This window comes from Hyperolius riggenbachi, chromosome 2 (assembly GCF_040937935.1).
Source record: "Hyperolius riggenbachi isolate aHypRig1 chromosome 2, aHypRig1.pri, whole genome shotgun sequence".
In the NCBI taxonomy this organism is placed as follows: domain Eukaryota; kingdom Metazoa; phylum Chordata; class Amphibia; order Anura; family Hyperoliidae; genus Hyperolius; species Hyperolius riggenbachi.
Window position 1 is genome coordinate 228,530,178 of NC_090647.1, and position 23,041 is coordinate 228,553,218.

The following is a 23,041-nucleotide window of genomic DNA, read 5'->3' on the forward strand; positions in this document are numbered from 1 at the left end:
CCCCCCTAGCACTCCTATCCATCAGATCAGGCCCAATACAACCTGTCATCTAAGAGGCCACCCTGCTTATGACCAAAATATGACAAAATGTGCCCCCTTATAGACCACCTGTCATCAAAATTTGCAGATGCTTATACCCCTGAACAGTCATTTTGATAAATTTGGTTTCCAGACTACTCACGGTTTTGGGCCCGTAAAATGCCAGGGCAGTATAGGAACCCCACAAGTGACCCCATTTTAGAAAAAAGACACCCCAAGGTATTCTGTTAGGTGTATGACGAGTTCATAGAAGATTATATTTTTTGTCAATAGTTAGTGGAAATTGATTTTTATTGTTTTTTTTCACAAAGTGTCATTTTTCACTAACTTGTGACAAAAAATAAAATCTTCTATGAACTCACCATACACCTAACGGAATACCTTGGGGTGTCTTCTTTCTAAAATGGGGTCACTTGTGGGGTTCCTATACTGCCCTGGCATTTTAGGGGCCCTAAACCGTGAGGAGTAGTCTAGAAAACAAATGCCTCAAAATGACCTGTGAATAGGACGTTGGGCCCCTTAGCGCACCTAGGCTGCAAAACAGTGTCACACATGTGGTATCGCCGTACTCAGGAGAAGTAGTATAATGTGTTTTGTGGTGTATTTTTACACATACCCATGCTGGGTGGGAGAAATCTCTCTGTAAATGGACAATTGTGTTTAAAAAAAAATCAAAAATGTGTCATTTACAGAGATATTTCTCCCACCCAGCATGGTTATATGTAAAAATACACCACAAAACACATTATACTACTTCTCCTGAGTATGGCAATACCACATGTGTGACACTTTTTTGCACCCTAACTGCGCTAAGGGGCCCAAAGTCCAATGAGTACCTTTAGGATTTCAAGGGTCATTTTGCGGCATTTGGTTTCCAGACTACTCCTCACGGTTTAGGGCCCCTAAAATGCCAGGGCAGTATAGGAACCCCACAAGTGACCCCATTTTAGAAAGAAGACACCCCAAGGTATTCTGTTAGGTGTATGATGAGTTCATAGAAGATTTTATTTTTTGTCACAAGTTAGCGGAAATTGATTTGTATTGGTTTTTTTTTTCACAAAGTGTCATTTTCCGCTAACTTGTGACAAAAAATAAAATCTTCTATGAACTCACCATACTCCTAATGGAATACCTTGGGGTGTCTTCTTTCTAAAATGGGGTCACTTGTGGGGTTCCTATACTGCCCTGGCATTTTAGGGGCCCTAAACCGTGAGGCCCCTTAGCGCAGTTAGGGTGCAAAAAAGTGCCACACATGTGGTATCGCCGTACTCAGGAGAATTAGTATAATGTGTTTTGGGGTGTATTTTTACACATACCCATGCTGAGTGGGAGAAATATCTCTGTGAATAGACAATTGTGTGTAAAAAAAAAAAATTGTCATTTACAGAGATATTTCTCCCACCCAGCATGGGTATGTGTAAAAATACACCCCAAAACACATTATACTACTTCTCCTGAGTACGGCAATGCCACATGTGTGGAACTTTTTTGCAGCCTAACTGCGCTAAGGGGCCCAAAGTCCAATGAGCATCTTTAGGCTTTACAGGGGTGCTTACAATTAGGCCCCCCCAAAATGCCAGGACAGTGAACACACCCCACAAATGACCCCATTTTGGAAAGTAGACACTTCAAGGTATTCAGAGAGGAGCATAGTGAGTCCGTGGCAGATTTCATTTTTTTTTTGTCGCAAGTTAGAAGAAATGGAAACTTTTTTTTTTTTTGTCACAAAGTGTCATTTTCCGCTAACTTGTGACAAAAAATAAAATCTTCTATGAACTCACCATGCCTCTCACTGAATACTTTGGGATGTCTTCTTTCCAAAATGGGGTCATTTGGGGGGTATTTATACTATCCTGGAATTTTAGCACCTCATGAAACATGACAGGTGGTTAGAAAAGGCAGAGATGCTTCAAAATGGGAAAATTCACTTTTGGCACCATAGTTTGTAAACGCTATAACTTTTACACAATCCAATAAATATACACTGAATGTTTTTTTTTTATCAAAGACATGTAGCAGAATAACGTTCGCGCTCAAATGTATAGGAAATTTTACTTTATTTGAAAAATGTCAGCACAGAAAGTTAAAAAAGTCATTTTTTTTACAAAATTCATGTCTTTTTTGATGAATATAATAAAAAGTAAAACTCGCAGCAGCAATCAAATAGCACCAAAAGAAAGCTGTATTAGTGACAAGAAAAGGAGGTAAAATTCATTTAGGTGGTAGGTTGCATGACCGAGCAATAAACCGTGAAAGCTGAAGAGGTCTGAATGGAAAAAAAGGCTCTGGTCCTTAAGGGGCGAAAAGACTGTGGTCCTCAAGTGGTTAAGAAACTTGTTGCAACTTGTGGTGTTCCTGGCTCCAGCCTTCAGGTGTCACTGTTACATTACCTACACTGAGCACTATATCAGAATATCTTTTAACCTTGGAGTGTTGCTGATCCTGGCCAGTACTGATGATGGCTGGCTTTTCTTCCTTCTCTAATAATCTACTGACACACCCTGATGAACCTTTGCCTTTTACTGCTAAAATTTGCATATCTGAGAGTTACATACTTGCAGCCAATCAGGAAATACCTACTAAGAAAAAGTATCCTTCACTTATTCACTGCCTGAGAACAGAAAGATAACTACAGAAGATCAACCTTTCGACACATCTCTTCCTGCACTGAAAAACTTTTTGTACTGCAATATTTATGCCATTAATGTTGAGAAACAATTTCAATGGGTTAAATGTGTGTGTAATGCTGGGGGGTCATACTTTCTGACCATCCAGCACAACAAGGCTAAGAGCTGGATAATGAAAGAGGCTACACAGGCTGCCCAGAGCAACTGCAGCTCGGGGCTCCTGATAAGATGCAATGGCAGCACAGTGTGCTGTTGTGCTGCTCTCGCGATAGCAAACATTCAGACAGATACAAGACAGACTGGAGTGAGGTAGCCAATAGCAACCGCAGCAATGGCTACCTCGCAAGGACAGGACTAGGAGGACAGAGGCTGACAGAATGAATGCTTGCTAATCTAGTCACTGCCTCAGTGACAGCAAGCATTCACAAAGACAAGAGTGAGTTAACCATTAGCAACCACAGCAATGGCTACCTCGCAAAGACAGGACTATGCTATCTAAGCACGGGTGATCATGCTAACACAACCTACCGAAACGTGCTAAAAACTGACTAGCTAAACACAGGATATCAACAGTTTGAGTACGTATATATCAGCGGCACTGATATATCACCGTAGCACGAATACAAGGAAAATAACAAACGCTGACTAGAATATGTATATATTGGTGATGAACCAATATATAACATAAGCAAGGACTAGCTAGATCTGACTGTAGCAATACAGCAAACTAACTAGGCAATACAAACAATACGAATTCTCTGCACTAGAAGGAGTACGTATAACTGTCCCTGTGGGAAATATATAATCGTAGCTCCACAAGATAACTGAACTAGAAAGTAACAAGACAAGGAATATATTTCACAGTATAAAAGGAGAGGACCCAGTAACAGCTTAGACAGAGCTGAAACTTTGACGGGCGAGGTCTAACAGGGGAGGCAGACTTTTATGCTGGCATCAGCCAATGGATGCAAGCATGCAAATCTCCACAAAGCTGAATGGTAATCATTCAATCCTGAGCTGGCTTGGTTACCATTTGCTAGCTGAAAGACTATCTGTACCAATGCATGCAGTCCTATGCAACAACATGCATGCAGGAAATCCAGGGCTATTTGACTGCAGTTCAGCTGTAGTAAGCCATTGGTGGAATGATGATCGCATTCTGAGCTGCCCAGAACTGCAGAGCAATTGCAAATGACAATGTGACTCATTGCGAATGCACAACCGAATGCAGGCTGACAAGCCAGAACTGTCCGTTTGCGGCTCCACCGCAATCGACAGAACACGCCACAGGAGGAATCCTTACAGTGTGAACATTATAGTGATGCTGAATGTTTCTCTTCTGTATAAGTGGATGATAGTGTGGAGCAGAATGGCTCAAAAAAGGAAAACCTACCTGTTGCGCCTGACAATTTTCTTTGTGGACAAACCAAAGCCCCTTAACCACTCGAGGACTGCAGTGTTAAACCCCCTAAAGGCCAGGCGTCGGGGGAATAATAAAATAAAATTAAAAAATCAGCGTGATCGGCTGTCATAGGCTTCAGCCGATGCACTTATGGACTGTGAATTTGATTTAACTCCGACTATTACAGTTAGCCCCTCCACTATGTCAGAATTCATTATACGAATGTGAACAATGCCTTAGAACTGACAAGTCCACTAAAAATCATTGGGCTGTTTCCACCTAATACTTTTTTGTGCACGTTACTGTCCAGAAAAAAACTGACAGCATGCAGCATTGTTTTTTGTGGTTCCATTGGTGAACATGGACAATACGTAAGTATATCGCATATGGTCACAAACGTTGACCACCCAATCGTGTCTGTCCCACCATACCAGTGGAAACACTGGTTTGCAATAAATGTGTAGCAGTAAGCTTAAATGTAGCATCTTCAAAGAGAGAGGAACAAAACAAATGTTAATATTACCCCCTAAACCTGCATTCAAGTAGAAAATTAAGAGAGAGTCAGTCTTAAATGTATTGGCCAATACGTTGATATGAGGTGGTGGTTGATCAAAAGCCACAGGGTGAGATCAGTTGGTAAAAAAATAGCATTGAAGTTGATATCAGTCGTATTTAAAATGGCATTGAGGTTTTAAGGTGTAATTTTACTTTTTGGCCATGATACCACACTTTATTTTAAATTAACTTTAGACGGCATACACGCATTACAGGAAGTAACATGTGCACACAACATATTACTTTTTGGCAATGAACGCCGGCATCTCAATGATGCCTGATTTTATTGATATCGAGCACTTACAGTAGATTAGTGAATAGGAACTGTGTACCCATTCACTGATCTGTATACTAACGGATCGCGACGAGAACTGCACGCGAGAGCTGACGAGCACGCAGAGCGGCGATAGACTAATATCTACATTCCTGGGACTTCAAATGAAGTCCTGCTGGACGTAGATATACCGCTCGCTGCGCGATAAGTAGTTAAACAACCAGATACAACAAATACTCGCTGTGGTGGGTGTGCCTAGCAGCTTGTGCATGAAAATCTACACACATGGTTGTGCATATGCACATTCTGTAGGGTAGTTGTCCTCACACAGTGATCTGCGTCATATTTACAACTATGCACACGTTCCATCACACAGTTAGAAGACGGTTCCCAGAAACAAACATGTGCAAGAGATGCCATGCAGCCAAAGCATAGGCATCAAATGCCATGTGTACTGTGTGAGCTATAAATGTAAAGGGAAGAAACAGATACAGTTGCTCATATCAAGCACTTCTCTCAAAATATCATGTGCTAGCTCAAGCGCCTTGAGAATAACCAATATCACTGTCCCTATTGGTGGTAGAGGAATAAAATATGCTTATTTTGACATTTGCAGACCTCATTATTTTAACAAATGTCTTTAACTTTGTCCAATACAATATAGGTCTATTTCAACTATACCACTTGCAAATACTGACATCACCACAATCAATAGAAATGAAATAAAATAAAACACAGATAAGTGTGATACATTAGAATTTAATTTACTATTTATCAAGATTATGGGGACACATATAGCACTGACAGGTAAGTCCAGACACAGAGGACAGAGTCCACGTTACCAAAAATAACTTCAAACAACTCTTTTGGTCTGTTAATTATTAACAACTTTTTTTTCCTAAGTCAATGTCTGCCTTTAAGTGTATGAGTTCATAGTCAAATGGAAGGTTAAAGATTTTTACAACAGTGATTTAGATCAGTTTAAAGCAAATCTGAAATTAATATTGAGGTTGTGCTATTTCTTCAGAAAAAAAAATGCCTATTGGCCTTAGCAGTTCCTAAAACCTTTATTCTAACATCAAAAAGGTAATTGTCAGAAGGCTCTCTGAAAGGCCTTACTCAAAAAAACTAGCCAGGTCTCAGAGAAGTGGCTTTGGAGGGATTTCTAGAACAAATGAGGTAGGCAGAAAAGTAGAAGGCTTTTGGAGGGGGGCTTCCTAAAACAATTATCCAGGCCTTTGTCAGAGTAGAAGCCAAAGGGCCATGGAGCAGAGGTATGTGTGGCACAGAACAGAAAGTAGAGAAAGATGCAGTTACATCAGTGAGTGAGGGAAGAGGGTGAACCAACTGATCTGGCCTCTTTCTTGGTCAAGTGAGTCTTCCTCAGAGCTGTGTGGTTGAACCTAAAATCGCTACTTTAATGTTGCTAAGAATATGTAGTAGATTAGAGGCACTACAGCAATACCAGCTAGACAATTCCTGGTATCCACAAACAATCATATACAGTAAACCACAGCGCGGGTATTCAGGATCATAAGCACAGATGTCCCTCCGCAGCACTGCCACAACCTGTGTGAGCACTTACAGTGCAAAAGAAATCAAAGAGGGGTGCTCTCAGTAGATTTCCAAAGCATATCCACTTTATTTCACAAAAACAGCTAATCCTAATCCATTTAGGACCCTCCCTGGTATTCAGCGCTTCCCACCTCAGTGGTACTATTTTCCCTCTAACTGGCAATCTGTACATGCTCTGCCCGTTCTCAGGCACCTATACCTGGTTAAGCTATACTACCTAGCTAAGCTATATTGGGGTCATTTATAACTGGCTAAGCTATACTGGGATACCTACATGGCCGGATTTCTGGCAAGGCCACATAGGCCATGGCCTAGGGCACCAGATAAACAAGGGGCGGCCTGCAGACAGTGGGCATTATTTGCAGGTCATTATTTGCAAGTGTCCAAACAAATGAAAGGGGTCAGGATAACTGCACTAATAGTACTAGCTGGCATCTGCCTGTGCTGTGCTACAGGCAGCTGCAGTCCGTTAACCAAACGTTTGTTAACAGTGTGTGACTAGCAAAAAGCCAGGCCTTGACCATGACATAGCAGCAGCTGCAGGCAGTTACAGAAGGCCGGATCTCACGCACTTGGCGTGGGAGATGAAAGGAACAGGGACAGCACCAGCAAATAGTACAGAATACAGAAGGCAGCCTCTCACAGTACCCATTTCTTAATTATTGATTGGCCAGTGCTGTTACCCTGAAAACAGCAGTGGGTACAGGACTCACTTTTACGTGTTGCTGACCCCACCCAATGTCCAATTGGGAGCCACTTTTGACAATGTGTGTGTGGTGGATGGCTCCCACCACGCCCATCACCTGTAGATCGCTTGATTGACCAGTTCTCCGTGTGACGTGATTGATTCACTTCATATTGCCATGGAGACCTCGACACTAGCCGCAATAGAGGACACCAGCGGCCCAAAAATGTTTGGGTGGGTGTGTGTGTGGAGAGAGGTGGTAAGATACGGTTTCGGTTGGGGCGGCTGGTAATAGTCGGCCTTGGGCGGTAAGAAGTACAAATCCGGCCCTGGATACCTATACCTAGCTAAACTATACTGGGGGCACCTATGCCTAGCTAAGCTATACTGGGGGCACCTATACCTGGCTACGCTATATGGGGCACCTACACCTGGCTAAGCTATACTAAGGCACCTTTACCTGGCTAACCTATACCTGGTTAAGCTATACTGGGGCACCTACACCTAGCTAACCTATACCTGGATAAGCTATACTCTGGCACCTATACCTGGCTAATACATACTAGGGCACCTACACCTTGCTAACCTATACTGGGGGCACCTATACTTGGCTAACTTGTACTGGGGGCACCTATACCTAGCTAACCTATACTGTGGGCACCATGTCTGGCTACTTATACAGGGGACACCTATGTCTGGCTACCTATACTGGGGGACTAAATACCACATCACAAATAACATTTTTTAACCTGGGGGGTTGCAATTTTGACACCCTTGCCCTGGGAGCAATTTAGCCTTGAAGCTGCCCTGATTAAGACTCCACCCATCCACCACACATGTTCATTTTGGATTTACTCAGACTCCTGTTGAAAGGGTGAGATGAGCTAATATGAACATGTTCTTTACCTCCAAATACCTCTACTTGGGATACAAACGCTTGATATCTGCCAGCATTTTTTTTTCTGACCCAAGTTCCACTTTTAAATATGTATCAGGTACATATAACTTATAGTCTTTGTTTGCCATTTTGCACAGCATATAGTGGTTATTTCGTCACGAATCCTGATATATCAGACTAAAACCTACATAAAGCAATCTAACCTGTAGCATCTCAGTGTCTGCACAGATTTTAGTGGAAATGGTAAACACCTTTATTCAGTCCTATCATTAGTTTAAGAAGTTTAAATTAGTAGCAGTGGTGCTTTCATGTAACTGCAGTAGAGTCTGTATTAGATATTATCAGTCTGAGCATATGTGGTTCAAAAATAACTTCCAAAATACAATCAATACCTGTTATGTAATGATCATGCAGCAAACAACCAGGCGGAAAAAGTGACTGTGTGAGGGCCGCACCTGATACTTTTATTATTGCCTATGTGATACAATTATTGGTTTGAAAGCAGACTGATCATTGATCCCTTCAGATTTAATTATAGACATGTATTGGAAAATAAGGGAATAATTTGCTGATTTGATGGCTGGAAACTGAGAATTGTTCAGACAGTAGAGAGGATGGAGATGTGTATGAGTAAAGTCCTAGATCTATCCAGAAGTTCACAACATCACCGGAACAGAACTGTGGGTATTCCATATCTCTTTGCCTTTTGCTCATAGAACCCACTCGGGAAGAGGAAGTTTGCAAGGTATTTAGATTACTGTACTGTTGTTGCTCTGCAACATTTACTTCTGATATAGTAATATATGCATCTGTTTTTATAAGATAAAGCTTGTGAATCTCAAGCAGGCTAGAATGATATATTGGGCAAGGTGCAGTAAATGCAAATATTATAGCATGCAGTGATATATATATTTGAATAATTACTCATATGTTAGAGATGGAAGCTCGAATTATTTGCATCTCTTTGATCTTGTCTAGTTTTGGATACAGAGGGTAACGCCTGGTATTTACTTTCCATGTTGATTGGTCATGGGCTGGACAACTTAACTACCTCCATGTAGTATGAGGGTCAACAGATTTTGAAATCTATACACATATTGTGTTTGTAAACTCTCATACTACATGGATGTTTCAAAAATTGGTCAGGGATTCGCCAATCAAAATTGTTGGTGTGTACCAGACTTTAGGTTAGAACATTCACTGATCAGTCACAACATTAAGATCACTGACGTGTGAAGTGAATAACCTTGATTTTCTGGTTACTTTGAAGTATTTTCACAAAAAGATAAGCAAAATGTATGTGCACACCTAGCACTTGTAAAATGTACTGTGCTTCATGCAATCACTCAGGCTCCCAAAAACTTCCGAAGCGTCCATCGGCGGCAGATAGAGCAATATTTGACCAAATTGGTTGGATACTGCTCGCGGGAGCCAGTGCTGGAATGCAGAGACCTTGACAGGAGCAGGAAGGCTCTATAGGACCCAGAGCCTTCCCTCTCCTTAGGTAAGTATCTGGCTGATTATTTTTTTCCCATTCAATTTAACGGAATTTCAATGGATGCCTATGATGGCCCAAAAAATTTACATTTTTTTGTTTTACTATATTTGTGGCGGTTGGCAGGGTTGAGCTTAGGCTGTATGGGGGAAAGCGGGGTTGTTGGGTTAAGGTCAGCTGGGGGGGGTGTTAAGGTTAGCTATGGGGGGAGGGTTGAAGTTATCCGTGGGTGGTTAAGGTTAGCCATGGAGGGGGGAGGGTTAAGGTTAGCTGTGGTGGGTGGTTAAGCTTGTTGTCATACGTTTTCCATGTTTCATGATGAAATACGAAAACATTGTACTGTAATAGTTATTGTTCACCCTTATACAAAAACAAACAAAAAAGAATATTGAAGTAAATACACACATGTACAGTACATTGCATTACTAACATCGAGCAAGCTAGCCATTAACCTATGTTTTGCAAGCAATGTACATATTGTAAAACAACCACTTAAGTGGACTGGATTTTGACAGGCACTATTTCAAATGTCTTACCTCTATTTGTCAGCAGAGACTACTAGGCGACTGGTATTGTTTAATAAGAAATAAATATGGCAGCCTCCATATCCCTCTCAGTTCAGTTGTCCTTTAAGGGGTTATGGTCAACCCTCCAATAAAATAATTGCCCCCTAAAGTTAGGCTTTCCATTTTTGAGGCATTCCACTTGACCCTATCCTCCACTTATACAGAAATGACATATTCAGAATTATTACAATATTCACACATTTAACCCACTGACATTTAAAAAATATATGTCCTGCAATTAGCTTGTGATTTGTGCTAAAGAAGTGAACAATAATTTGCGAAAAGCATTGAGCCTTGTTTTCAACAGTCATGGCATGACACTACTGATGCATGAAGGATCAGCAGGATACCAGACAACTGGTATTGTTTAACTACTTAAGGACCTTAATGTTTGAAATCTACACCCTATTTTGATGGCTACCTGGCTGCCAGGGTGTAGAGTTCAATCCACTGACGCTGCGCGTTCTCGACACTTTCGTTGCTCCTGATGCTTTCGTTGCTGCTGTCTCCCCGCCACAGCTCACTCGCTCTGCCGTCTCTATACTGACAGAGCCCTGTGAGCGGGTCAGGAGCTAATTTCATTGGCTCCTGACTTTGTCTATCAACGTACGCGGCTCCCGTTGGCTTACATTTATAGGCAGGGTCAGGAGCCAATGAAAGCAGCTCCTGACGGCTCACAGGAGCTCTACCGTCATAGAGACGGCAGAGTGGGTGGCCCAGGTTCCCGACATGCGTCGGTGATGGCGATTGCGGCGGGTATGTGCGGCTATTCGTCGCTATTCCACCGTTTCTTGTACCAGCGGTCTGTGGTCCTTAAGGGAGCAGAAACCTTAAGTACCTTAAGTGTTTAAAAGGAATTAAATATGACAGCCTCCCTCTCACTTCAGGTGTCTTTTAAAGAGAACCCGAGGCGGGGTTCTGGGAATGAAATCCCCATACAGAGGCTGGGTCTGTCTATAGAGCCCAGCCTCTGTTGCTATATAGATCGCCCCTAAGCCCCCCCTGCGCTCTGTAATACTCCATAAATCACAGCCGCAGTGCAGCTGTGTTTACCTCTCCTCTGTCAGTCTCGGCTGCTCCCCCGCCTCCTGCATCACTCCGGTCCCGCCCGCGTCCCTTCCCTCCAATCAGCAGCGAGGGAAGGGACGTGGGCGGTGACCGGAGCGATGCAGGAGGCAGGGAGCGGCGAAACTGACATAGGAGAGGTAAACACAGCGCGCTCTGACAAGCTGCGTGTCAGCAGCGCGACTGTGATTTATGGGGGGTTTACAGAGAGCGCAGGGGGGGGGGGGGGGCCTTAGGGGCAATCTATATAGCAACAGAGGCTGGGCTCTATAGACAGACCCAGCCTCTGTATGGGGATTTTATTCTCAGAACCCCGCCTCGGGTTCTCTTTAAACATAGATAAATATAATTCAGGATTTACTGAGGATACCTGCATGAGACGTGATCACACAGCAGCTGATTTATTACGTTTTCAGCAACCCCCTACAGTATGTCTCAGGCAGGAGCTGCAAACTTTTACCACCTAAAAACTGGAAATGCTTCAGAAAAATCTGACCCAATATCTTCTTTTACCCTAGCTAGCTATTTTCTGAAATCTTCACTAATGTTAAAAAGGATCTGTAAGAAGAATAACCCCCCTGGGGGATACTTACCTAATGAGGGAAAAGCCTCTGGATCCTAATGAGGCTTCCACCATCCTGCTAAACCTCAGGGATCCAGCATTGGTTTCCCCGAAACCACAGCCGACAAGGATGTCGGCTGTATTGCATGCGCAGTAGCGCATGTGATATTTATCTTCCCCGGCTCCAGCGCAGGCAAAGTAACAGTGTTCCAATCGGGCTCAGGTGGAACATAGCCAAGCCCAATCTGGTCAGTCGTTTGCACAGTAGAGTGGATCTGATTGGGCTTGGCTGTTTCTGCCTGCGCCCAATAGGAAAGCTTATACTGTGTCTGCGATGGATTTCGGTAGGTAAATATTTTCCTCCCTGGTGTTCAAGAGCTTGTTCAGGCGCTGGACCGCTGAGGCTTAGGAGGATGGGGAAGCCTCATTAGATCCAGAGTCTTCCCCCTCCTGCGGTAAGTATCTCCCATAGGAAGGGTAGTGTTTCTTACAGATTTTCTTTAAATAGTCTGCAGTATACTGTATTAGGTCAGCACTTGAAAATGGCCATCTGCAATGCACTATACACTCACTGCATGTGTCAGTGCATTGTACAGTTACAGATTACAAGCTCAAAATAGTGGATTTTCTACCTAACTTGATATTCTTTTTATTGTTGCTCATCTTGGAGGCAACACACTTGAGAAATAACTAACCTACAGTCAAGCAGAAAATAAGAAAAATCCTCGGATAAATAAAAAGATGTCTCCATGAGTCAAGAAAGGTCAGACTTATAAGAAAAGCAGCACTAGTGTACTTCTGTAGAATTATGTTTGTGTTTCTTGACAAAATCAAGGAAAGGGAATTTCCAAGCAGGAATAAACAAGATTTTCTGTAAGTATCGTTATCAGCCCCATTGAGAGAACGGTTAAAATATAACCGATGAAGGCAAAGTAGAGTATGATGAAAAGCTTTCAGCTGTATGCAGCAGATTAAGCATGATAAACATGCAAATGATAATGGAATTCCAGGTTCACAGAACACAATTGCTATGAGCAGCAGATCAACCTCTGCTTAGATGCAATCTGTATGTAAAAAACATATTTCATTGCTTTAGAAATACTGGAGAAGTGAGATTCCCATGAGGGTGCCTTTCCAGTAGGTCCAAGAAAGGGCTGATGTGATGATATCTTCATACTCTGCAGAGCTCCAAAAGAATTACAAAAATGATTTTGACTTGACTTGAGATACATAACAATCTGATAAAAAGCAAAAAGGCTCTACACTCACACAAACCCTGCTGACAAGCAGTTCAAACAACATATAATTTAACTGACTCGACAACACTGCTGTGATCCTGAAGGCTACTGTTTTTACAACACAGATGACATCTAGTTTTGAAAGGTTGCATTCTTACTTAGGCTTCAGCATTGCAAATATGACCCAAAAATAAACCTGCAATATTTTCTTACATTGTAGATATGATCTACCTGAATTGGTTAGCATGTTATTCAAAGGTATTTCATCTAAATAGGCAACACAAACCTCATGGATTGGCATTCTAAGCCGTCTACCTATAATCTGAGATAATGCTTTTGAAGGGTCTTTGAAACATACAAATACAATTTAATTCACTGAAATACTGTATTATTTCAAAATACTAAGGCCCCGTTCACACTGCACACGTTGCCGTTCAGATTTCGGCAACGCATGCAGGAGGCAGACACGCACAATATCAGATAGTGCATAGACTGCACTGTCTGATGTTCACACTGCATGCATTCCGGACCAGTGCGGTCCAGGAACGCATGCTGCACGCATTTTTTAATAAAAAATGTGCGGCTGACCCATTCACTTCAGTGAATGGGATCAGCCACGCAATGCATAGAACCGCAGATGGCGTGTGTTCGTATGCGTTGCGTTCCAAACGCACGACCATCTGCGTCTCATGATGTGAACGTGGCGTTAGGTCTATATTCTATTTGGAGTGATAAGTAGCTCCCAGCATGCGAGTTACTTATCATCTGGCCATCGTACAAGGATTACTGATAATTCCAAGAGCCGAGATCACCTGTGCGATGGCCGAGAGTTAAGAGCATTACTCAGGAAAATAGTAGCTATTGAGTGATGCTCCTATGTGCTGTTTGGTGGGGAGCGAGGTTTTGTGCCGTGGAGCTGTGCTTCAACATCAAAGCACTGCTACCTTGCTCCCCCGGGGATCTGCCTCTGTCACTTGCCATCTGCCACAAAAGTCACTAAGGCCCCTGGCACTTGCTCTACATTCACCCCTGCATGTCAGGGTCTCCTAGCACCATTGCTTCCTGTAGCCTCACTCTGCCCTGACCAGTCGGGACTGTTGTCTTTACTCTCCTCTTCCCAGAGGAAGATTCTCATTGGTCAGTTTTATAGGATTTTCATTAGTCCTGACCGAAGACCTATGGGAGATCTCAACGAAAGGATCAAAGATACTTTGCTGAGAATCCCAATATTACAGAGGTGAGATGAAGTGCCGGTGAGGAGCGGCGGATGTTCGTAACGGTGACATCGCCGCACACAGGCAGCAACAGGGTCAGGGGTGTATGGCAAAGTTGCCTGGAGAAGCGCTGCTGCAGAGGCTGACTGGGTCATTGGTACTGACAAAGGAAAGGCAAGTACTGTAGCAAAGTCAGTGGTGGTAGTTTCCTTAGTAAAGGAGGCTCCGGGATGCTAGGCTAAATAAGACATGCAATAGGGACTTTAGACCTGCTCCTAGCAGCTCTAAGCTTTGCTTTCTGGCAGCTTGAAAGGTGGAATAGGAAAGGGTGTAAATACATTGGTGCGTAATAGAATGGCCCAAGGGAGTTTTTTAACACCCTGCTGGGCGCTAACTTTAATTGGATCAGGCAACGTTACCATCACCTGATTTTAGAAGTCGCCAGTGCTTAATGCTGGCAAATTACGATATAGGATATGGCCTTTTGTGTCCAAAATGGCATCATGGTTTTGACATCTACTGCGTGATTCATCCTGTCACCTGTGTCACATGACTAGAGATGGTGGCTGTTCACCAATGGTAGTAGTTTAGTGAAAGAGAAGAGGAGGCCACAATTTTTGACAAGGAGCAAAGGTTCACTTTAAGAAGGGGACACTTGGGAAGTTGGAAAGAGGAGGCATAAAAGGTGATGTATACGTCATGCCACAGGCTGAGAACCAGTGCGTAGAGTCGGAGAAAAAAGAATGGATATATTGAAGATAAAGAGGGTATTAAGTAGCAAGAAGTAAATTGCATAGGTGTTAAAGAGAGTTATCAAAAACTGCTGGGATTTTAATTTGTGGTGAAATGTTAATGTAGTTTATAGGTAGCAGTAGATATTATAAATTTTTACACCATATGATTCACAAATCAACCAAACTATAAAAGAGGTGAAGAAGTTCATTCTGTACATCCCCTTGCAGCCTATGCACACACTATTCATTGCAAAGATCACCCTACACTGGGACCCACTGAATGCTATGCTTTACCCTATTCACCCATCTTCTCCAGGGCCTACACAATCTGTGATTCCAACTCTAGACTATATGTAATTGAAAAGGCCTTTCCCAGGTCTGAGGTTCCATTCTCCAGTGCAGATTGCAGGGTCAGTCAGAATCCAAGCTTGTCATTCACAAGGTCATCCATCAATTATAAACACATGCACATGCATTTATTTCAAGCCTTTGGCTGTAAACCCAGGAGGGCATCTGTGGGCATTTTCAGCTTTTTGATTCTTACAATCAATTTTCCAATATAATTTTCCAAAATAATGGACAGAAATGTCAAACCAATGAGCACATGCACAATGGCTCTCCCATCCTCCCCTCGGGACACACAGGAGGTGATCTTAGGGCTCAGAGAAAACAGGAATTAAGTGGGAGGGAAGTCGGAGCTAGACTTACCAGTTGCATCCTGCCCACTTCTTATACTAGTCATTCTGAGACTAAACGCTGTAAACTTCCCAAACATGGACATTAGTTGTTGTTTTGAAATTCTGTAGCTCATGTGAAAAGCTTTCATAAACTATTAAAGGTTATAATACACAAGGGCTGGATGCCAGCGGGTGACGAATATGAGCATTCACTACAGCTTGTGCTAATTTCAATAGGGCACATAGCCAGAGCTTTTATGAGTCTGTTCATTCTAAGCCATCCCACTCTACAAGCTTGCAGCCATAACAGGGAGTGCTGCAATAGAAGACTTTGAAATGCCCTTTTTTTATAATTGTGTGTGGTCTAATTATCAAAAAGAATTATGGTTCTCTGTGGCCTAAATGCAGTAAGCCATGAGAATCAACAAGATTCAGTTTTCTGCAGTTACATCAATGAATGAATGAATTACAGCTGCTATGGATTTCAGCATTTTGTGTTAATTGATTCAGTCAGCGCAGATTTTTTTTTTTTTTTAAACAGGAAAATCGACACCCCTGTCTTGTGTGTGTGTGTGTGTGTGTGTGTGTGTGTGTGTGTGTGTGTATATATATATATATATATATATATATATATATATATATATATATATAAATCTTAGATACATCATCATAATGGTACCTTACTTTGAGGGACCATGGTTCTCAGCTTCAAACCACTAACTATAGAGCCCCACAAAGTATTAGGTTACATAGAGACCGGTTGCATTATACCACCATCAACCATCACCTAGGGATTGTCACCACTAACTGCTGCCGTTACTGCGCTTACCCCAGCATAACAGAACAATAGGGTAGATAGGTGGGTGTTGTCCAGTGTGATCAAAGATATCTGCCTGTCCCTATTTTCATCTTTACCCTTTACCTAGAACTTAGCCCTAGCTCGTTTGTAAGCCCCATGAATCAGCTAATTGGACTAGCCAACTAGTCAACGTTTATTTATATTTGAGCAAAAAGTGTCCAGTCCAAAATTATTCATACCCTTCTCAATAATCAATAAAAAAAATCATTGTATTGGTTATTACAGCAATCAAATGCTTTCTATAATTGCAGACCAGCTTTTTGCATGTCTCCACAGGTATTTTTGCCTATTCATCTTTAGCATTGAGCTCCAGATCTTTCAGGTTGGAGGGTCTTCTTGCCATCACCCTGATCTTTATCTCCCCCCCTCCACAGATTCTCAATTGGATTCAAGTCAGGACTCTGGCTGGGTCACTCCAAAATGTTAATGTTGTTGTCTGCAAACCATTTCTTCACCACTTTAGCTGTGTGTTTTGGATCACTGTCATGCTGAAATGTCCACTGGTGCCCAAGGTCAAGTTTCTCTGCAGACTGCCTGATGTTGTCCTTGAGAATCCTTATGTATTGCTCTTTTTTTCATGATGCCGTTTACCGTGACTAGGTTCCCTGGTCCATTGGTTGAAAAATACCCCCAAAGCATTACGTTCTCACCACCATGTTTGACAGTAGGGATGGTGTTCTTTGGGTTGAAGGCTTCTCCTTTTTCATGCCAAATGAAGGAAACATCATTGTGACCAAACAATTAAATTTTTGTTTCATCTGACTATAACATGGAAGACCACAAGTCTTCTTCTTTGTCCAGATGAGCATTTGCAAAGGCCAAGCAAGCTTTTGTGTGCCTTATCTGGAGAAGTGGCATCCTCTTTGGTCTGCATCCGTGGAACCCAGCAGTGTGTAGTGTCCGTTGGATTGTCTGCCTTGAGACATTGCCACCAGCAGAGCCCAGGTTCACCAGGATGGCCTTGGTGGTGATCCTTGGATTCTTTTTCACCTCTCTCACTATTCTCTTGGCCAGCACAGGTGTCACTTTTGGCTTCCGACCACGTCCTGAGATTTTCCACAGTGCAGAATAATCATCAGCATCTCGCTGATGCCGGTGATCATTTGTTACAGGCACTTTGATTGGCTTTGGGAACACATGTTCCCATTCACTGATCAGTATACTAATGGGCAGCGATGGACACGTGCATGGGGCATGCACGGTATGCAATCGCAGCGGAATGCGTATATCTACTCCTCTGGAGCTATTATAAAGTCTTTAGGGACGTAAATATAATGTCGCTGAACGCAGAACTGGTTTAAGGTGCCCACTAAAGCAAGTCTGCAGCTTCAATAAAATAAAAAAACAGATACTTACCTAAGGATAAGGAAGGCTCTGGGTCCTATAGACCCTTCCTGTTCTTCTCCTGGTGTTCTCGCTCTCCCGCAGGCTTTCACCGTTTTAATCTCCCGCAGCAGGAGACTGCGGCTGTCTTCGGAAGCACTCGGGCTCCCAAAGTTGAGCGTGTCTATACTGAGCGCGCACGAGAGAGGGCGCTCACACGTGCACAGTACGAAGCAGCCCGACTTTGGAAGTCCAAGTGATTGCCAAAGCCAGCCCAATGCGAAAGAGAGCAGTTCACTGCTAACGGGGGAGCCTGCGGGTGAACACGGAGAAGACTCTATAAGACCCACAGCCTTCCCTCTCCTTAGGTGAGTATGGTTTTTTTTATGTTTTTTTTTTTTTTTTTAATTTCACTTCAGACTCCCTTCAATAATACAATTCTTCAGACTAACGACTCTGATTTTATTGTAATATTGAATGGAAACTATTATTTCGGTCCACTAACAGAAGTAAAGCTGCTATCCAATTCTATCAGATTAATGGAATCGATTTGAAAAATAGACTGATTTGAATGATATTACAATCGATTTGGAGAATCAATCACCCCTAGAATCATAAAAATGGCCACCTTAACAGTACAATTTTTAGTGAAGAATACCCGTGTGAGCAGAAATAAAATGTTCAAGTTGATTTGGTTTGGAGAGTGGTGGTGGGTGTGATTTGGAAGGGAATTTCAGCGGACGGGAAGGAACCTGAGAAATCCTGTATACCTATTACCTATGTAATGAAAAATATTGCAACCTGTAATATTTTGCAATGGACTGTGATACGCATGTGCGCCTTGTTTCACATTTCCAGGCTGTCATTATTTGCAACTGCCGATGTTTAGGGGGGGGGGGGGATTATTAGTTGCCCACCAAGGGGGGTGGGGGGTGAGTACTTCCCTCCAAGGGGGTATTAGTCGCCCAGTAGAGGAGGGTTCTGTGTGAGAGTATGGTTAGGTTGGTTTGCATTTTCTGATTCAAATACATAGATATCAGAAAGTGCAACCTAACCATTGAAGTATAAATAATTGCAACCAGTTGCAAAATATTATAAAGTTGCAATAATGTATGCCACGCATGTATGGCAAATTACAACATAAAAGCTGTGTAATAACTGATGCTGCTGCCTGCTAGTGTACAATTACAATTCCTGCTGGGCTAAAAAGATCGGCTTTCTGCAATCCTACAACAGTAGAGTGCTACCGTTATATACAGTAAGCGCAGCAGAACAGAACGCTGGCAGCAGCGAGTCACGTGACGAGGAATCCTGAGGGAGTACCGCTTGTCAGGTGACGGCTTCGGAGGAGAGCCCGGGAGCGCGCTTGGCATGTGCACGAGCCGGCGGGAGGTGACAGCCGGTGTACGCGCTGTGTCGGTCGGGCCGGAGAGAGCTTGGTGAAGAAGGTAGAGAGAGCAAGGCGGATAGGGGAAAAAAGTGGCTGGGAACTGCCTGAGAGAAGAAGCTGGGCCCGGGAGACAGAGGCAGGGCAGCGGGGCGTTAGGCTCCCCGCCTGGATAAGGCACAGTGGAGCCGGGAGGTGAGTGGCTAATGTGGCTGGTAACATTCCAGATGTTTCGTGCTGGATTCCCAGGCCTAGCCTGCACTAGTGGTCGCAGCCGGTGTCCCTCTGCGCGCTCCGGCCAGAGCATGGTGCCCCCGCATTTGTGTTCCACTAGCAGCCTTTGTTATTATGTGTCCTCCCCCTCCTCCCTGTTCCCGGGCTGGCTGCCCTCCATCCCCCTGTCCTCTCCTCCCCAGGCTGGGCTCTGTGTCCCGCTCCCCGGTACTGTCCTCGTGTGACTGTGTGACATGCACTTATGTGTCACTCATCATATGTGTATGCCCGCTGCTCGTGCTGCCGCCTGCCTGCCCTCAAACTTTATAGTCTTCTCTGAAGTTCTCTGCTTTTTGCTGTCTCCCCCTAAGAGCAGCAGCAGTGGTGGTCCTGGCAGCCGGGTGCGCAGGTGTGATGCTCTGTAATATATGGATGGATGGCTTGCTCCTCTTCTATGTATGGCTGCTTCTGCTCCTCGCACGTTATACAGACAATTCCTTTGTTGTCATGCAGCATACTTGAAGTTCTTCTGTTGTGTTAAAGGGACATTACACATATGTTAACTCGTGTTGAGTGCGTCTAATTTCTGAGTCTTTATGTAAATATCAGAACTGGGATTTGGTCAGTTGGCTTGGATTTACCAGGTTGCACAATGAGCTGAATAAAATGACAGTAGAGATTGGAGATGAATAATCAACTTTGAGTAGATTTCTTGCTTCACAAGAAGCAGAATTCCTGTGGGCTGAACTGGGTCTCCAGTCTCCTCAAAGTGCTAATCAGATTCAGTAATTGATTACCTGACAGCTGAATAATGACGCTGACAAGCGTCAGTCATTATTTCCCAAATCTGATTAGCTCTTTGCAAACGTCATACTTGTGCCAGGGTTTGCCGATGCCAAGCACCCATTCACACTGTTTTTTTCTATATATTAGTTTGTGTGTGTGTAAGCATTTTTGAGCAGTAGAGACTGGTGGCCCAATTCATTTGTATTAAATGAGGCTTCATCTCTCTGTACTCCACCATGGGCAGTGGTGGTGCCAAGTCACATGTACTGCACAGGCTCCTAGTGTGGAGCAGAAGAAACTATCCTTCAAATTGTGTATTTTTTTTTTTTTGTTTTGTTTTTTTGTAATAGGATTTTTGGAACAAAAAACTTGCAGGGCCTAAAACATCACTTTGCACAGTGCTAATGATTAACTGCCAGCTTGATTGCCTTGGCAACCTATTAATAAAAGATTAGATTAACAAATGCAGCTTTAAAACTTTGCACATAAATGCTGTCACCGTGTGTGTATATAGAAGGTCAATCGGCTCTGACTGGCAACGGTGGCCAAACGAAATGGTATTCTAAATGATTAGCAACTCAATCTGGCCTTTGTCCCTGCTGTCATTACAATCTGGTCTTTGCACTAGAGCAGACACTATAACTTTGCAACCTTATTAGTTGTATTTGTTTGACTGTTACTTGTTACAGTGGAGCTCCAGCCCAAACTATAATTTCTGAACGATTAGGAAAATATTCGAACCTCAGGTTTTGCTTGCTGTTGGAGTTGCAGAGATGTTCCATAGCTTTCTGCTCCAGTGACAGGATTGCAGGGAAAAAACGTTCAGTAACCAATTTTGACATAACACCAGTAAAGTCATTGCTGACTCTCACTATAAAAAATGTCCTCCCTGAATCCAGGAAGTGAGATGAATTCTTCCCAGTGGTTGCAAGTAACTTCATGACTAGAGATAAGTAGATATGAGCTGAACATTTAGCGCCCCAAAATAGTTGTGGGTAGAGCTGGATCTTTGGACTGGTTTGATCAGATTTGGACATTCATTTTAATTTCCTAACAGCTGATTATTTGGTTAAGCAGATGGGTAATAGTCGTTAGAGATGGTCAATAGGATGGAAATCATTCCAAGTTAATGCAGGATTATGCATAGTATGCAACTCGAAAATTGATCAATCAAATTTCACCTTGGTGGAAGCTGCATATAGCTGCACTTGATCTGAAAGCCCCATAGGGATATCATTTCATTGCTTTGCGATATTGTCTGTTTCAAGGCAACATAACTGACTTGGTGTGAAATGAGCCTTACTATATGTCAACCTCTGGCCTGGAGCTACCGGTATCTGATATGGCCCCCTATTTGTTTCCCCACATTGCATTTTGTTTGGCCCACTCTAGACCACCAGGGATGCTATATTGGAGGTGAAGCCCTGGATCACTAGGGAAGCCACATGGTGGAGGGATGGGGAAAGCACTAGACACCAGGGAAGTGTATAGGGGAGGCAGGACTACTACACACTAGGGGAGGGAGTGCCACTGGACGCCTGGGAACTATGTAGAGGAGGCATTCGACACCAGGGAACTGTCTATGGGAGGGTAGAGGACCACTAGATGCCAGGGAACTGTATTGGGAGGGGGAGAGTTATTATACGCCAGGGAACTTTATAAGGGATGGAGGTGGCCAGTGGATATTGAGGTTGGCCTGCGACTTGGTCCCAGTGTTCAGTTTCAGCCCACTTTTTGACACCCCCTGCTGTAGCGTGTACCCATACTTGCTGCAATGTTATAATGCTGTAAGGGCTGGTAATGCTGTGTGATTTTTTTTTTTTTTTTTTTTTTATCACATACAAGTGAGAACACACACATTGCAGTACGTTAGCGAGCCTTTTTCAAATCGCTGGCACTTAGAAAAGTGAACCAGACCTTTTTTTGTCTGTTTTTATTTGAGTTTGCGAGAGTTCACTCTTGCATTTGAGGGTTTAAAAGCATGTCATTTTTCTCATACAAGTTTTTGCATTTGTTTTTTTTTTTTTTCCCCTCATGCATTTGTATGTGAAAAATCGTGCTGCAAATTCTTCATGGAAAATAAATGGATACCTTAATAGAGGGACGCTTCTGGATGGTTCAGGTGCTTTCCCAATTTTCCATCACTCCGTTCCAGCGCTGGGTCCCACTAAACATATCCATCAATATTGTTGAATATGTTGCTCGTGGCCGCGCTCCGCGTGCATGAGAGGCTGCATGTTGCTGTGCAGGCACGGCCCATACTCGCACATGCGCAGTATGGTAGGGAGAGGAGTGCAGCTCTGAAGAACAGGAGGGTCCTGGCCAACAGTGGAGGGTTCGGGAGGATCGGGAAAGCCTCTGGAAATGAAGATTTGGAAACAATCAAAACTAGAAAGTGAGGCCATTGAAATTACATATGCGGCAATCACATTTTTGCTAAATAATTTAGTTTTCAAAAATAGTTTTTAATATTTCTTTCATAGCAAGTATGATTTTATTTATTTTTTCAAGGAACAAATCACAGTGAATAAACCAGATGACGTGAATGGGCATTAAAGGTGGTTTCAAGCATTGTGCTCAGCAGTAATAAAAAGGCATTTGGTCTCAATGCAAATGATCTGTGTGGGAAACTTAGAAGGGACGCTTCTATTCTGTGACATTTACGAGTAAGTCCAAAATGAAAAGACATTTAAATTGCGCTTTTCTTCTGGCGGACTCAAAGCGCTTGAGCTGCAGCTGCTAAGGCATGCTGAGTAGGTAGTAGTGTTAGTCTGCTTACACACCAAGACGTTACAGGCGCACGTTAGTGCGCCTGTAACGCTCCCCCAACGCACAGCAATGTAACACAAGTGGGCTGTTCACACAGC

At 43.1% G+C, this 23,041-nt stretch overlaps 1 protein-coding gene across 1 annotated transcript in view; it reads left to right on the plus strand.

Moving 5' to 3' along the window:
- The first annotated feature begins 19,107 nt into the window (after window positions 1-19,107).
- Window positions 19,108-23,041, plus strand: part of NCK2 (NCK adaptor protein 2) — a 63,726-nt gene continuing 59,792 nt past the window's right edge. Inside the window, exon 1 of the mRNA XM_068265294.1 lies at window positions 19,108-19,370. The gene's annotated coding sequence lies outside the window, so the exon portion shown is untranslated. The remainder of the gene's footprint in view (window positions 19,371-23,041) is intronic.